The sequence below is a fragment of the Peromyscus leucopus genome, chromosome 1 (assembly GCF_004664715.2).
Source record: "Peromyscus leucopus breed LL Stock chromosome 1, UCI_PerLeu_2.1, whole genome shotgun sequence".
In the NCBI taxonomy this organism is placed as follows: domain Eukaryota; kingdom Metazoa; phylum Chordata; class Mammalia; order Rodentia; family Cricetidae; genus Peromyscus; species Peromyscus leucopus.
Window position 1 is genome coordinate 147,146,676 of NC_051063.1, and position 16,722 is coordinate 147,163,397.

At 43.0% G+C, this 16,722-nt stretch overlaps 1 protein-coding gene across 1 annotated transcript in view; it reads right to left on the reverse strand.

The window, feature by feature from the left end:
* Positions 1-16,722, reverse strand: part of Chsy1 (chondroitin sulfate synthase 1) — a 70,119-nt gene that overhangs the window by 37,218 nt on the left and 16,179 nt on the right. The gene's annotated exons all lie outside the window — the stretch shown is intronic.

A 16,722-nucleotide genomic window follows, 5' to 3' on the forward strand; every position in this document is an offset into this window, starting at 1 on the left:
GGTGGCCCGTGCCTGATGGGCTCAGTGCCTGGTAGGCCAAGGCACAAGAAGGACCATGAAGCTCAGGCTAGCCTGGGCTAGACAGTGAATTCCAGATCAGTCTAAGCTACGAACAAAAGACCCTGTCAAAAACAAAACACAACACAACATACCACCACAAAGAATTCTAAAATATGTCAGTATCCCAGCCTCAAAGAGGCTGGATGGTAACTCCCTGCTTTTCAGGATATACTGACTCCCTTTTTCTAAGAACTTGGAAGACAACCCCAGGAATAGGGTGACTTTCTACTGGAGAGGCCTGACACAGCCTCCAGCCAGGTCAGCACTGACGGTGACAATGTAGCCGGTAGCACACTCCTCAACACAAGGTGAGAAAAACGTCTTTCTGTCTCTGTGGTCTCCTCAAATACCCCTAATCCCAGTCTGGTTCTGGAAAACATCAGCCAAGTCCCAGCTAAGGAAATTCTACAAAATATGTGACTGTCAAGGTCATCAAAAACAAGGAGGCCTAAAACACTGTCACAAGCAAGAAGAACCTAAGAGATACATGATGAAAGGACATGGTCACACAAGTCTATAACCCAGCACTAGGGCAGCTGAGGCAGGAGGAGCCTAAGTTCCAGGCCAGCCTGCACTAAATTTGAAAAACTATCAATATATAAATAATACCTTATCTTTATAATTTTTTGCAATTTTTATAAATTTTTTGAAAGTTTACCACAAATGAAATTTTCAAGGGCTAGAAAGATGGCTCAGCAGCTAAGAGCACTGGCTGCTCTTCCAGAGGCCCTGGGTTTGATTCCTAGCACCCACATGGCTCATCACCATCAAAGGCTCCAGTCCTAGGGGATCCAATGCTCTCTTAAGGCTTCCACGGGCACAAGGCATGCAGATGGCACACAGGCATACATGTAGGTAAAACACTCACGAACATAATTTAAAAACCCAAAACTCCAAAGCCAACCAACCAATGAAGCACTCTCTTCTCTTCACTATTCTCTAGTGTGGTCTTGGTCAGAAGGAACAGCACAACCTGGGGACGTCAGAAACACCCTTCCCAAGCCAGGCCTGGGGGCATGCCTGGAACCCCAGCACCCAGGAGGCAGAAGGGTCAGGAGCTCAAGGTTAACCTTAGCTTTATAGCAAGTCTAAGGACAGCCTGGGTTATAAGAACCTATCTTCATAAAGGGGAAGGGATGGAGTGCTGGAGAGACAGCTCAGCAATTAAGAGGGCTTGCTGTTCTTCTAGATGACATGACCTGAGTTTGGTCCCAGCACCCATGTTGGGCAGCTCACAACTATCTCTAGCTCCAGGGAATCTAATACCTTCTTCTGACCTCCATGGGTACCCATACATAAGTGGCGCACGCGCGTGCACACACATACACACCACACACACACACACACACACACACACACACACACACACACACAGTCTCTCTTTCTCTAAAGAAATACTCCTTCCCATTCTGTACTCAGATTGCTAAATAAGACCCACAGAGGCAGGGCCCTCAGTAATCCTTGCTTTGGGGCTGGGGATATACCTCAATGACAGAACTTGTCAGCAAGTACAGGCCCCGGGTGCTATCCCAAGGCTAGGAGAGGGAAGACAGGAAGAGGAGGCACAGTGTGATGCCAGTCCTTGGGAAACCAAGGCAACAAGAGTATTGTGTGGTTACCAGGCAGTGGTGACACACGACTTTAATCCCAGCACTCGGGAGGCTGAGCCAGGCGGATCTCTGTGAGTTCAAGGCCAGCCTGGTCTCCAAAGCGAGTTCTAGGATAGGCTCTAAAGCTACACAAAGAAACCCTACAAACAAACAGAGTATTGTGAGATTGAGGCCAGCTTGAGCTATTTAGTAAACCCGTCTCAAAACAAAAAAAATCAAAACCAAAAATCCCGTAAATGACTCTGATACATGCTTCACTCTGGGGACACAGAGGCTCTGGTTTTTGATATAGGACATGGGAGGACCTTGAGAACAGATGAAGAGCCTGCTGGTCTGGGGACTACATGGTAACAAGCCAGGCAGTAAGAACAGCCAGTCAAATGCTCGTTGTCAGTCAGGTACTTATACAACATACTTGCAAGGCAGGGTCCTGTTACTAGAGATGGCGGCCTTAGCAAGCGCAGCCCTTGCCCCACAGCTCCACAACGGGGCGATGGCGACTCTCTGTTCTTGCATTAATGAAGGCTCCTTTTTTGGATAACATACTTCTTTTGCATCTTAAGACTGCTATAAATTCTAGTACTCGGGAAGCAGAGGCAAGAAAATCTCTGTGAGCTCATAGGCCAGCCTGGTCTACAAAGGCCAGCCAGGGCTACATAGGGAGACCCTGTCTTTAAAAGACTGCTGTAACAAATCACCAAACTTGGCTTAAAAAACAGAAATACAGGTGGTGGTGGTGCACGCCTTTAATCCCAGCACTCGGGAGGTAGAGGCAGGCAGTTCTTTGTGAGTTCAAGGCCAGCATGGTCTACGAGTGAGTTCAGGGACAGCAAGGACTACACAGAGAAACCCTGTCTCTGGGGAGTGGGGAGAGAGATTTAAGCAGTATTTGAGCACGAGCACAATGCTACATAAAAAAGAATATGATCATTATAGTTAAAGAGTAGAAGAGCTAAATGTGACTTCTGTTAACAAAGCCTTCTTCTGCCTAGAGCCGGTGAGATGGCTCAGGGTAAAGGTGCTTCCTGCCAAGCCTAATGAAGGAGTCCAATCCCTGGGACCCATATGGTGGACGGAGAGAACCAACTCCTGGTCGTTGGCCTCTGACCTCCCTCCACATGTGTGTTGTGGCATGCACATATACATGCAGTAACTAAGTAAATAGATGTAACTTAAATTTAATTAAAACTTAGATAAAAATAAACGCCATGTACCCATACAGAAATGCTTCACAGCCACGGCCTAACTGACCCAGTCTCATTACCGTCGACTCTGCCCTGTCACAGTGACTTCTGCCTTGCTGGTTTGGGGACATTTAGAAACTGTACTGATCCACCGCCACTGTTAAAAAGTGACTTCAGCAATCTGCTGATCAGCAAGCTGGTCTACAGAGTGAGTTCCAGGACAGCCAGGGCTACAGAGAGAAACCCTGTCTCAAGGGGAAAAAAAAAGCTAAGCATACTTGTATTACTTGGTTGTGTTCATATCTACAGTCATCTCATACTCTAGTAGAGCAAGCAGAATCCCAAATTATTACAGTACCCATCTATAAATATATACCAGGCCAGCAAGCCTTCTACTGCCTTTAAATTACATCGTCACAAGTAAAACTAAGCCTTTTTTTTTTAGGGGAAGGGATCTAGGGACAAGGCCTAAGATCTCATGCTTATCAGGTAAAGGCTCTATCACTGATCTAAAGTCTTTAAAAGTAGTGCAGTATTTATTTTTCTTGTTTTCTATTGCTGTTTGGCTCAGGAAATAAATGCCAGACATCAAAGAAGTAACTTTGCACAGATTTCTTTATCTCCACAGTGGCAGAGGCCTGTAAGGCTAACACCCCCCCTCCCACCCTGTGATGTCAGCAGGGGATTAGCATTCAATTACTGCCTGAATGCTGAAAGACTTTTGCTACCCAGGGAAAGGGCTGGCTGTAACGGTCCCATTACACATTTTTTACAGTCATGACATGGCACATTATAAGCTTGCTCAATGATAAGCTCTTTATGAGAGCTACAAGTCTGCAGCCTTCTAGAACAAAGACCTCTTCTGTCTTCAATTTCCTAGAAGTCAGTAAGCTCCAAATCACATCCTGTACAATACCCAGTCAGAGGATCCAGTCTTGGATTGCTGTGCCCAGTTTCCCAGAGCACAGCAGTCCACAGGACATGACAACCACAACAACCCCTCATTTTCAATTAGATGGCTCTGCGTTCTAACTGCCCCTGCCCCACTCATGTAGCAGATCAGGCTGTCCTCAAACTTACTGCGTAGCTGAAATGACCTTAAACTTCGCTCTTCCTCTACCTTCTAAGTGCTGGATCCCCAGCACTCCTGGCTCTAATCTTTTAAACTTTGGAATGATTTTAGAGGGGCTGGTGAGATGGCTCAGTGGGTAAAGGCACTTGCCCCAGTCTGATGGGATCTTGGGATCTGAGACACACAGGGTAGAAGGGGGAACCAACTCCATGGGGTATCCTCTGACCTCCACACATGCACCATGGCTGGCACACATATGCGCACACACTAAAACAGAACAAAAATGTACTGAAACCATTTCCAATTACAGAGTTGTAAACAGAGAGGAGCACCTCCCACCCTCTTTCACATTCTACTTAACTAGGACAAGCACATTAAAATGAGGAGATTAACATCAGTACACCACTCATCACTCAGCTGTAGACTGTCAACCCACCAGCTCTCCCTTCTTCCACTCCAGAGCCCCACACTGGATGGAGTCTTCATGGCTCCCATGGCTCCACTGTTTCTCCATCCTTCCTTGCTTTTCATGACCCTGACACTGGAAGAAACACTGATCAAGTGTCTTGGAGGAAGTTTTATACCTTGAGTTTCTAGATTAGTCCTGATTAATCTGAGGTTATAGATTTAACATCAAGGAAGTAAGCTGTCCTCACACTCCACCACACTGGAGAGAATCAACATGGCCATGCCATACCACTGTGACTCTGTTGGTGGATGCTGGACTCACAGTAAGTCACATGTTGTAACTACTTAAGCATGTAACTAGTCACATAAATAAACTTTAAGTTACTTAGAAGCTAGTCTAAAAAGCTGAGTTTTCAGAGGGATTGACATATACCACATAAACAAGTGTTTAGTTTTAACTTTGTGGTGGCACACGCCTGTAATACCAGCCCTCAGAAGGCGGAGGCAGGAGAACTGGGAATTTAAGGCCAGCCGAGGCTACATGGTGAGCCCAAGTATCAACAAAGAAAAGTCATGTCAAGACTCTGCTTGTCCTCTCCTGTGACTGATGTCTTCTCATCTGTCACTCAGGGATTAATGTCCTTCATTCTCACTCATTTTTATTTGGTCACACAATGGTTATCATGTCTCAGAGAGAAGAAAGGAACGTAAATAGATAGCATGGGCCTTACAAAGCACAGCCCAGGGGAACATTTGGTACCAAGTCTGGCTTCCCCCAACCCAATTACAGGCAATACTTCCTGGAAAAACCAAAGTCAAACTCTCTCTCTGCTACCCAGGTCCAGGGTTAAATGGGAATAACAATGAAATATTAAGTTCTACACACTTCCAAAACACTATTACCCCCTAAAAAAGTTCTCTGAGTATAAAAGAATGACAGCTCCTGAACGTCTCATGGATTCAAGAATCATCAGAGGAGTGCTACAGTAGACAGGGAAATTCCACCCATCAAGATGCCAGGTCTAGATTTGGGAGTGGAGACTGCTCCTCCCAAGTGATTCAAGCGAATCCTGTGAAGTCCGACTTTGATAAACTCCAACGTGGTATGAGATCTACAGACAATTCCAGTACTTGAAATATACACGCATACAACATCCTCATTAACAAAGTCCCTCTGTTGCACAAGACGGAGACACATCAACTTACAACACTCCTCTAAACCTTAAGCAATTCCACCGACTTCCCTACTCCAGGCACCACTGCCTTCACCACCACCACCACGGCCGTCAAATTCATTCTCGCCTTTGTCCCTCGCTGGCTATGCTAACTCATCAACCAGAATGATCAAATATCGGAACTAGGAACTTAAACTGGCGGTTGCCATCTGGCCTCTTAAAAGTGGGGATGCTATCACAGTTACTTTGTTTGAAGCAATCTAAAAAGGTACTTGCTTTAACAATACATATACTAAAATTGGAATATTCCAGAAATCCAATTATCTTTAGAGAAAACAGAGACCCAGACTGCTAAAGCCCTTTACAGTGCACCCTAATTCATAGTGCGCCTCTCAACTGCTGCCCAGCTCTCCTTGCTTTCCTTTGCAGTCTGAAGTGTTCTGTCCTGGTGACTGCTGATTTGTCAAATAGACATTGAAGCACTTTTCTGTATGAAGTTCATTTTCACGTTGATAAGAAAGTCTTAGAATTCAGGAATCACTTTATTCCTGTCATCTCAAAATGACTCTGAATATGTACATATTAAAAGGTATGCTATACATTCTGCTGGAGACCTGTAGTCTCAAATGTTCAACTATATAGGAAGTGTCATTGGGCTATATTTTAAGGTTAAAAAAAAAATGTGTCTATCCTAACTCCTCTTAGTGTGCTAAAGAACTTTCTTGTCAAATGCACAAAACAGTTGAATAGGCAAAATGATGATTAAGAAATAAATCTTGAACACTTTTAACACATGTCAGCCAGACTCAAGAATGATAACAACGTACCAGCCTGCCTTTCTCTCAAGCATAATCCACCTACACACCATCTTAGAGATGCTACTGAAGATTTACTTTGACAGCAAATTACAGAGCCAAAGCAATTAACAGTTCTAAGTCCAAGTCTAAGAAGAGGGATTCCATTCAATGCTGTTTTTACAAAGCAGTCAAACACCCGTTCATACACGTCAAAATCTGTATAACCAGAGCTCTCCTGGGATGAGTTCTGAATGACTGTTTTCCAATACTCAAGGATATCCTGACCAGCCCTCTCATCTGACAGAACTAACTCTTATCCTGCTCTAGTTACGATAACACACATCATCATGATCCTTGAAACCATACTCCTTCGTGGGCAATTTCTACCCTTGTCCCATTCTGAAGGAAATTCAGGTTTGTGGAAGTTAGGTAACTTGTTTCACAAGACCACAGTTAAATGAGAAGCACCGTGATTCAAGGCCAGACCTATCTGTGACCAAAGCCCTCCCAGCCCTTGCCATGTCCAATTTCTGTGCTGTTCTGGCGTCTCCATGCATCACTTTTCAAGTTGGTCACCTTGCTGTCTTAAGACCACACACTCTGCTATCTGCTACTCTGTGCTCCAGCCTATGCCTTCTAAGGCTGTCTTAGTTACTTTTCTATCGCTGTGATAAAACACCATGACCAAGGCAACTCCTAAAAGAAAGCATCTAATATGGGGCGATGGTTCCTGAGGGTCAGGGTCCATGACAGCAGAGCAGAGGCGGCAGAACAGCAGGGCACGTACATCTTGATCCTCAAGCTGGAGGCAAGAAAGGTTGGCAAGAGTCCTTTGAAACCTCACAGCCCTCCCCCAGGGACACACCTCCTCCAACAAGGCTACATTACCCATCCTTTCCGAATAGTTCCACCAACTGGGGACCAGTGTTCAAACATATGAGTCTATGGAGGTCATTCTCATTCAAACAACTACAAGAGTCTATGTTTTGTGCACCAGTGCCCCCAGAACAGAAGAGGTCCAAACTTTATTTATTTATTTAGGTTTTTGGAGACAGGGTTTCTCTGTGTAGTTTTGGTCCCTGTCCTGGATCTTGCCCTGTAGACCAGGCTGGTCTTGAACTCACAAAGATCCCCCTGGCTCTGCTTCCCGAATGCTGAGATTAAAGGCTTGCACCACCACTGCCCAGCTCCAAATTTTATTTTTTAAATGAACATGTTGTAACTCACTGCTCAGAAGTCTTCCAAATTTTTAGGGCACAATTATTTGACTTCTTAAAGTACAAAGAGATATTTAAAATAATGTATCTAAGTGAAAAGATACTTTAAGTTGGGAAGCTAGTATCCAATAAAAGGATATGAAAAGAGAAAACAATGGAAACCTTCTGTCTTCTGTAAAAGTATACAGAGCACTGGTGAGAATACCCAGAAGTAGCCTTTTCAGGACTCTGAATTTTACCCAAACACCTGAGTAATCCGGGGAACATTTATACAAGATAAGCAGCAAAACTGTGCAAATGGTGAGCTTTGTAGCCTTGGAACTTACTCTGTATCTAACTCATTTTCCACAACTACTCTGGCCTTAACTATGACCACAGTGAAAATGAGCAGCCTGGAAGTCCCTGGAAGGGTCAGAGAATGTCATGAATTTCCTTCAAAACCCCCCTCCAGATGTCTCCGTGGTTAAAAGAAGTTGTTGCTCTTGTAGAAGACCCAACTTCAGTTCCTCGTACCCACACTGGGTGGCTCACAGCTACCTGTAACCTCTGCTCTTGGGGTATCCAGTACCCCAGTATCCAGTATCCCTGCTGGCTTTTATGGGCATCTGCATACATGCATACACATAATTAAAAACACCATTTCCAAAGGACTGTTATTATTTGCCCTGTCTGGTAGGTTTCCTGAAAGACTCCACTTTACAAAGCTGTTTTGATTTAACTAGACTCTGAGCTGTCTGATTGCAAACATCATCTTTAGCTTAAGATAAGAGTGAAGGGATAGCTGGGTGGTGGTGGCACACGCCTTTAATCCCAGCACTCGGGAGGCAGAGGCAGGAGGATCTCTGTGAGTTCGAGGCTAGCCTGGTCTCCAAAGCAAGTTCCAGGAAAGGCACAAAAATACACAGAGAAACCCTGTCTTGAAAAACCAAAAAAAAAAAAAAAGAGTGAAGGGATAGTATTTGCTACAGATGACTGACTATCACACCATCCACAGGATGGCTAATAGTCAAGGCAAAACGACTAGTGAGAAAGCTTTTATAAAACAGGGGCAGTTGCTGGGCATGGTGGCATATGCCTTTAATGCCAGCACTTGGGAGGCAGAGGCAGGCAGATCTCTGGTCTACAGAGTGAGTTCCAGGATAGCCAGGGCTACACAGGGAGACCCTGTCTTGAAAAAACAAAATAACAAAAGGGGAGGGGGGAGTTAGTAAGAGTGCCTGCTGCTCAATCATAAGGCCCTAAGTTCAGATCTCAGGATCCATGCAGTTAACATTCACACACACACACACACACACACACACACACACACACACACACACACACACAAATAATCTTAAAAAAAAAAAAAGCAAACAAATAAACAAACAAAAAAGAGGCATGGTGGTGCATGCCTTTAATCCCACCACTCAGGAAAAGGGTTAGGTGAGTTCAAGCACAGCCTGGCCTACAGTGATTTCCAAGACAGACAGAGTTATATAAGAGACTCTGTCTCAAAAAAGAAAGGGGGGAGCAGGCAAGATGGCTCAGTGGGTAATGATGTATCTGACAATGCAAGCCTGACAATCTGAGATGAACCCGCATAAAGATGGATCCATACAACTATCCTGGGGCCTTCACTCGCGTGCCTTGGCATGTGCCCTTTCACAATAACAGAGTTCCAAGAAACTTTGAAAAGTTCCCATGAATATACTGGAAATCTAGAAGACCATAACCATGTAGGGTTGTACATATCCTCAGGAAGTTCTCATTTCTGGCTGGTCATGAGGCTCTGCAGCTGTCAGCTGTCTGATAGGTTTGGGGCAAGCATGGACTCATGCATGTGCCATCTCCTCAGCAGAGTACAAGACTTACTGGTTGTAGGCATCTGAGTAGCTCCAGCTGAGGACAGAACAAACCAGGTAGGGCTCATCAAACACAACAACAGGACTAGCTCTGGCACTCTGAGTGAGGGATGGACTCTGATACCCACAATTACCACACCAACATGTGAATAAATAAGAATGAACAGTCCATACATGAATGTTTCTGAGGTGATGCTATTAGAGATAAGAAATTACTGCTTTTTAAAAGAACTAAACAAATTCTGGAGTTGAAAAGTACAATACCTGAAATGAAAAACAACAGATTTGAACAGGCAGAAGAGACATCAGTGAACCTCAAGACAGGTCCCATTATCCTGTGTGAGGAAAAGAAAAGAGAATGACCAAAAATGAACAGAGCCTGAGTATGTGCATACGGGAGTTACAGAAGGCAAGTGTGCAGAAGGGAGCCGGGGAGTTACAGAAGAACAGTTAGAAAAGCTCGGCTGAGGAACTCCCAAACAGGAAAACCAAACCACTCAAACAAGAATCTCAAGCAACTCCAAGGATGAACACAGACACCACACACTGTGGAGAGCCAGTCTTAAAAGAGCAGCGCAGGAAAGAGACACACAACACAAAGGATGCTCAGTAAGGCAGAAGAGAGAAGGGGCAAAACTGTGACAAAGACAGAGATGGGACTCTACCATGGGAAAAGCATCCCTCTGCCAGGAAGATGTAATTATCAAACATATGCATCTAAAAACAAGCTCCAAAATAAAGAAAACACTAACAAGGAATGAAAGAAATAACTAATTCAGTAATAGTAGATTCTAATGTTCTACTTTCATAATGGACAGAATATTAGACAAAAAAATCAACTAAAACCCAGAAATTTGGGTCAACATTTTGTATATGTGTGTGTTCCATTTTCAATAATAGATAGAATTATATATCAATAAACAATAACAATGAACAACAACAAAAAAAAAAAAAAGAAAATTTGGCCAGCATTTTTTGTGTGTGTTCATGTGTACATAAGCATGTTGGGTATAGGTGCACATGTGGATGCCAGAGGTCCATATTTGGTGTCTTCTTTAATTACTCTCCCACCTATATTTTTTTAGTGTTGCTTTTATTTCATGCTGGGGATCCGAACTCAGATTCTTATGCTTATACAGACAGCTCTTTACAGACTGAACCACCTCTCTAGTCCCTGTAAACATTTAAATTAAACCTAACAGATCTATAGAGACCTAATTCACCAAGAGCAGAAGACATATTACTCTCAATACATATGGACCATTCTCCAAGACAGACTCTATGTTGAGTCATACAGTCTCAACACAGTTAAAATACTAACAGCTACAAAAAGTGCATTCTCTAATAGTGAGGCGAAATTAAGAGTCCACAGAGCAATGGCTGGTCTCACTGTCTCCAATTTTCTTCTTTCTCCTTATGCTAGTCAGTCCTCTCACTGCTGCTCTGGTTTCCTGACGGTAGATTCTGTGTACGTGTGCATACATGTCTGTGTTTGAGACAGGGTCTTTCGCCAAACCTAGTTGATCCAACTAGATTACTTGGCCAGGAACTCTCAGGGATTCTCCTGTCTCTGTCTCCCCAGCTCTGGGACTACAAAAATACGCGGCCCCGCCTGGCTTTTGACATGGGTACTGGGGGCCCCAACTCAGCTCTTCATGCTTGCACAACAACCGCCTTGTTCACTTGCCATTGCCTCAGCCCCTAAAATGTGCCATTCGAATCCATCAGAGGCTAGAAATTGAGCCAACAAATTGACCGAAGGACAACACCAAAAAACATGGTTCAAAGTCTAGGCATGGGGATATATACCTTGAATCCCAGATTTTAGGAAGCAGAGGCAGGCAAATCTCTGTGAGTTCCAGGCCAACCAGAGATACATACTCAAAAAGTTCAGTATTAGGCTTTGAGGAACATACAGCATAGAACCAGGTCACTTTTTCAATACACCTGTCAACTCAGTCAATAACAACCGTATTTATCCATTTGCATTAGTGTCTGGACCATCTAGTCTAGCCACTGGGAAGAGGGACAGGCTAGTTCCCAGGTAGGTGAGGTGAATGGACATCCTAAATGAGAAATGAAGGCACAAATAACACAAGTGATGTCCAGGACACCCAGCAGTCAAGAGACATCACTCCTTCCATTAGTAACTTTAGAAAGTTTCAGATGTGTGATGTGTGATGCAAGGATGTTCAACATCCTTTCATAAGCAGGCCAGATCAGTAAGGAAGTCCTCTTCTTTACATATATTTTGCTATAAATTCTAACTTCCCTTGCCGATGTGTCTTCCTATAACGACCAGCATTGATTTTTGTCCTTTCTTGTACTATTTTTAAATTTAAAATCAGCATTATGAGGTGTCATACTTAATTTCTCATTGTTTCATGATGATATGTTTATGCCACCCTGAGACGAGTTTTTGATAAGAAGACACATAAACTTAACAGCTTGTATGTGTCATGTCTGTAAGGATGCCCCAGGGTAGCTAATTCATGGAGGGAACCCAGTGGTACAGAAGTGGAGAGTTTCAGCCCTGCAAAGCCTCTGCACTTTTGAATTCTGAACTGTATGAACAGCACCAACTGTACAAGTCAATAAACCTTTCAGGTTGTCAGAGCCATCTTTATCTCCACATTTCACCAGCACTTCTTATTTTCCACCCCAAACACCTGTGCTTCCTGTTAAGGTCCCTTAAAATGATACAGAGGTCTGCGTGCCGGTTACTTGTTCCATTTGTCTGGATATGTACAGCTCCTATTTTCTCTAAAGGTACATGGTAACTAATAAGTTAAAATGAATGTTCCTATGGTCAACTTCCTTCTTGTTTCCTCTTTTAAAACAATACTATAATAGTCTATACATATGTCTAAATAAAATCACTTTTCCAACTCTTCAACCCTGTATCTCAGAAACTCCCAGTAATTTGAGGTAACGGTGTCCACCCCCATGTGAAGGGCACCAGACTTAACCAGCATTTAAGCCTCTAGACCAGTTCTTATTTTCCTTTAACTTCTCTGTGAAACTAAAATCATTTAAAAATCAAGTGCTTAAAAGGCAGTTAATAAATACCAGCAATAATAAAAAAAATAAGCTTATAAATAAATCTGAGTTTTGGCTTTGACAACTGTTCCTCATGAGTCATTTTAATTACACAGCTATTACTGGAGAAATTATTTCTACTTCAAGGCAATAAAAAAAAATTATTCCTCTGGCTAAGCTTACAATAGAGCTAAGTAAGTACTTTGCACAACTCCAAGCTTAACATAATTATCTTATGGGAAGTTTAAGGAAGGATTAATCATGCCTAACTGTTGAGCATGGCATCTCTTAGTGATGGGATAAGGGTGCAGGTATCAGACAGGCTGATTGATTGGTAAATGTTCCATAATGTATTTCTTAAAATGAGAATGAAGAACTATATGTAAAGGGGTAAAAATTTTAAGCACAGAAAAACACAGGATAAAATCTGTGTGACTCAAAAAAAGGAACAATTTCTTAAAATACTAAAAAGGGGATGCCTGGCGAGATGACGTAATGATTAAGAGCACTGGTTGCTTGCTCTTTCAAGGACCCACATGGCAGCTCCAGTTCTGCGGTATCCAACCCTTTCTTCTGGCCTCCATGAGCAAAGTACATGCGTGGTACATAGACACATATGAAGGCAAACACCCACAAATATTAATAAAAAATAAAAACATTAAAAAGCACAAGCCATCTAAGTTAGATTATGATAAATTAGACTCACAAGTGGCCAATTTTTAAAATTCTACAATTCAGTGAAGGAAAAAGACAAAGCACATAGTCTAGAAGATACTATGTTGAGAACAAAGCACTTGAACAAAATCCTAAAACAGACAGCATTCCATCTGAAACATGGGCCAAAACTGTGAACAGACAACTCACAGAAAACAGAACTCTCAGCACAGCTGAAGGGAGGAGCCTCTGGCACAAGCCCAGGGGAGAGCCTGCCAATATAATCTAGGAAAATCAGTGTCATCACAATGCATTTAAAGAACTGCACAGTGGCAGGGACATTCCTGCCTGCCTGCCTGCCCCACATTCCTGGGGACAGCCACCTGTGGCTGCTCTTACTGATGCAGCTCCCTAGGCAAAGAGGGAAACACCTACCAGATCCTCTGAGCCAGTAAAACTACTTACAAGATGTAAAGTCCAAGTGTCCATGATATCGATGGTCACAGGTATTCCTAGCCATGCTGTTTACAACTTTCATGTCAGATTACCTCATAATGAATGGGAACTTACCCCTCAGTCTTTCAAGTCCTGGGGCTCTAGATCCCACTTTACACCAACAATTTGGCATTGACGTTAAATTAAAGTTCTTGCTCTAACTCAAGATACTGACTTTATCCAGTAGTACCTATAAGATACTAATCCACATCAAGACACAATAATTTTTTGATTCTCAAATTAAAACTGTGTGGGAGTGATGGCCAAAGCCTGAAATCAGTGAGTTCTAGGCCAGCCTGTACTCCAGAGTGAGATCCTGTCCTCTACCCACACACAAAAGAGCTGGGAATGGTCGGTGGCTTATACCTGTAACCCTGCATTGTGGGGGCAGAAGGCAGCAGTTCAAGGCATCTTAGCTACAGAGCAGGCTCACCATCAATCAGCCTGGGCTACCAAGGAGAGCCTGTCTCAAAACAACAACAGAAAGCAAGCTTGTCCTCTAAAATGTCAGCAAAATAAACATTCCAAAATATACAAATGCTGTGGGCCACAGAAATATGAAGCAGGAATTAAGCTGACTATAGCAAAGGCTATACCTGAAGAAGCAGGGCTCTTCTAGAGGAAAAGGCCAAGCCTCAAGGAGTCTTTGTGATATTCGCTTTTAGATCTTTATTAGCCGGTTCCTGCAATGATTTTCTTGTGCTCTATGGTAGCATTTCCAATTGGTTCTTCTAAGAACTTCTAACAGTGCATTTTATCTGAGTTACCTCTCTCAAACATCCAAAGACAAATGGCAGACAGAAATAGCATTCCAGATCACCTGCTGGTCTCCTGAAAGGTAAATATCCATATGGAAACACCACCTAGGCCAGGTGGACAAGGCAGATGTTAGGTACAAACCTGTGACTCTTGTGCAAATTAAGCTTAGTCCTTTCTTCCATAGCCCAAATGGTATCTCTAGACCTCCTCTTTTAACATTTTAACTCAGAACAAAAGAGCTTTCAGAAACCAGGTGCATCAAGCTATGACACAGGCTTCCAAGCTACTGAGCAGACAGAGCATTTTGGATTGTAGTGTAGAGACAGATCGGGAAAGAGGAGAGGAAGAAACGAGGCTGGAAAGAGGAAGGAAGATGATGAGAATGAGATGGAAAGAACTTAGAACTATGAGAGGACAGGAGGAGAAGGGACAGAGAGGAGCTAAGTATAAGAACAGAATTGAAGCTGTGTAGACAGAATTTTGTCTTAGAAGAATAAAGTGAATGGACTGAAGAGCTTGGTGTACTTAGATTCATTCCCTCAGATTATTTCTTGCTGTATGAAGAACATTCCTGTACATTAAAAATGTCTGCTTCCCTAAAACTTTAGACAGAAGTAACAATAGGTTGGAGGGCATTTAATAGCAAGTTGTGGGTTGGGAGAGGAAAGCATGGGCAAAAGCATGTCCCTTCCCTGTAGCTGAAGTTTTCCTGTGCTCGCCCAGCACCAAGGACCCCACAGCCACTTATAAAATAATCACTCAGAAACTTATATTAATTAAAACTGCTCAGCCATTAGCTCAGGCTAACTATTGACTAGCTCTTACACTTAAATTAACCCATAATTCTTATTTATGTTTAGCCATGTGGCTTGGTACCTTTCCTCAGTTGTGCCTTCACATCTTGCTTCCTGTGTCTTTCTGTCTGGCAACTCCTGACTCAGCCTTCCTCCTTCCCTGAATTCTCCTCTCTGCTTGTCCCACCTGTACTTCCTGTCTAGCTACTGGCCAATCAGCCTTTTATTTATTAACCAATCAGAGCAACACATTCACAGCATACAGAGCGATATCCACAGCACTTCCCTCAAGTGATTCAGAAAGAGCTGAGAGCTCAAATAGGAGGGCGAGTTCTTGCTTTGGGCAAAAGGCCTAGCAATTCCTTCTGTTCTTCATAATCATCAATAGTTAACCAAACTAAACACAACAAATCCATTTCATGCTGCTTGTCTTAGGGTTTCTGTTGCTGTGAAGACACACCATGCCCATGGTAACTCTTTTTTATTTTTATTTTTTGGTTTTTTGAGACAGGGTTTTTCTGGTATAGCTTTGGAGCCTGTCCTGGAATTCACTCTGTAGACCAGGCTGACCTCGAACTCACAGAGATCTGCCTGCCTCTGTCTCCCGAGTGATGGGATTAAAGGTGTGTGCCACCATTGCCTGGCCATAGTAACTCTTATAAAAGAAAACATTTAATTGTGGTGGCTTGCTTACAGTTCAGAGGTTTAGTCTATTATCATCACAGTAGGAAGCAAGGCAGCATGCCGGCAGACATGTGCTAGAGAAGAAGCTGAGAGTTCTTGCATCTTGACTCACAGGCAACAGGAAGTGGACTGAGCCAATGGGCGTGGCTTGAGCATATATGAGACCTCAAAGCCTGCCTCCACAGTGATGCACTTCCTCCAACAAAGCCACACCTCTCAATAGTGCCATTTCCTGAGCTTATGAGGGCCAATTACATCCAAACTATCACACTGCTGTTATTGGATCTTGAAACTACAGACAAGAGGTACACATGTACAATGTAACAGAAAGCCTAAAATTAACTCATGCCCACTTATAAAAGAGAAAATACTGGCAAGCAGACTCCCATAAAGGTTTCATGTGTTAAAATAACTCAGAATTGCCTGCCACCTAATGTGAAAGGAATGACTATATAAGCTTATAGACAAAAGGTCAAGATTTGTAATAGTCACTTATTTCTTTTTGGTACTGGCAATGCCCTCAGGGATGCTAAGCACATGCCATATTGCTGTGCTACAACCCTAGCTCCCAAATGCAAAGTCAAAAGCCTCTGACCAATTTCTCATCACTAACCATTTTATAAGTTCAAAACATGTAAGTTTCTGATCTGTGTAGGTCATCTTGACCAGATGAAAGTGCAAGCCTTCGGGAAATGGGAAACAAGGAAGTATCCTATGCTCTTGCAGAAGGTCTTGTGGAATCAACAGAAACCAGATGATTCTAGGTGTCATGGAAAAATGTCACTATGACCATCAGTAAATCCTAGGTTTCTTCAAACCGTGAGTACCATTATTTATTTAAAAAGACATCAGAAGTACAGAAGACATGCTCTAAAGGCCAGAGGAAATCAGGGTAATAAGAATTTAAAAAACTTAAAACTCAGGCTAAAACAT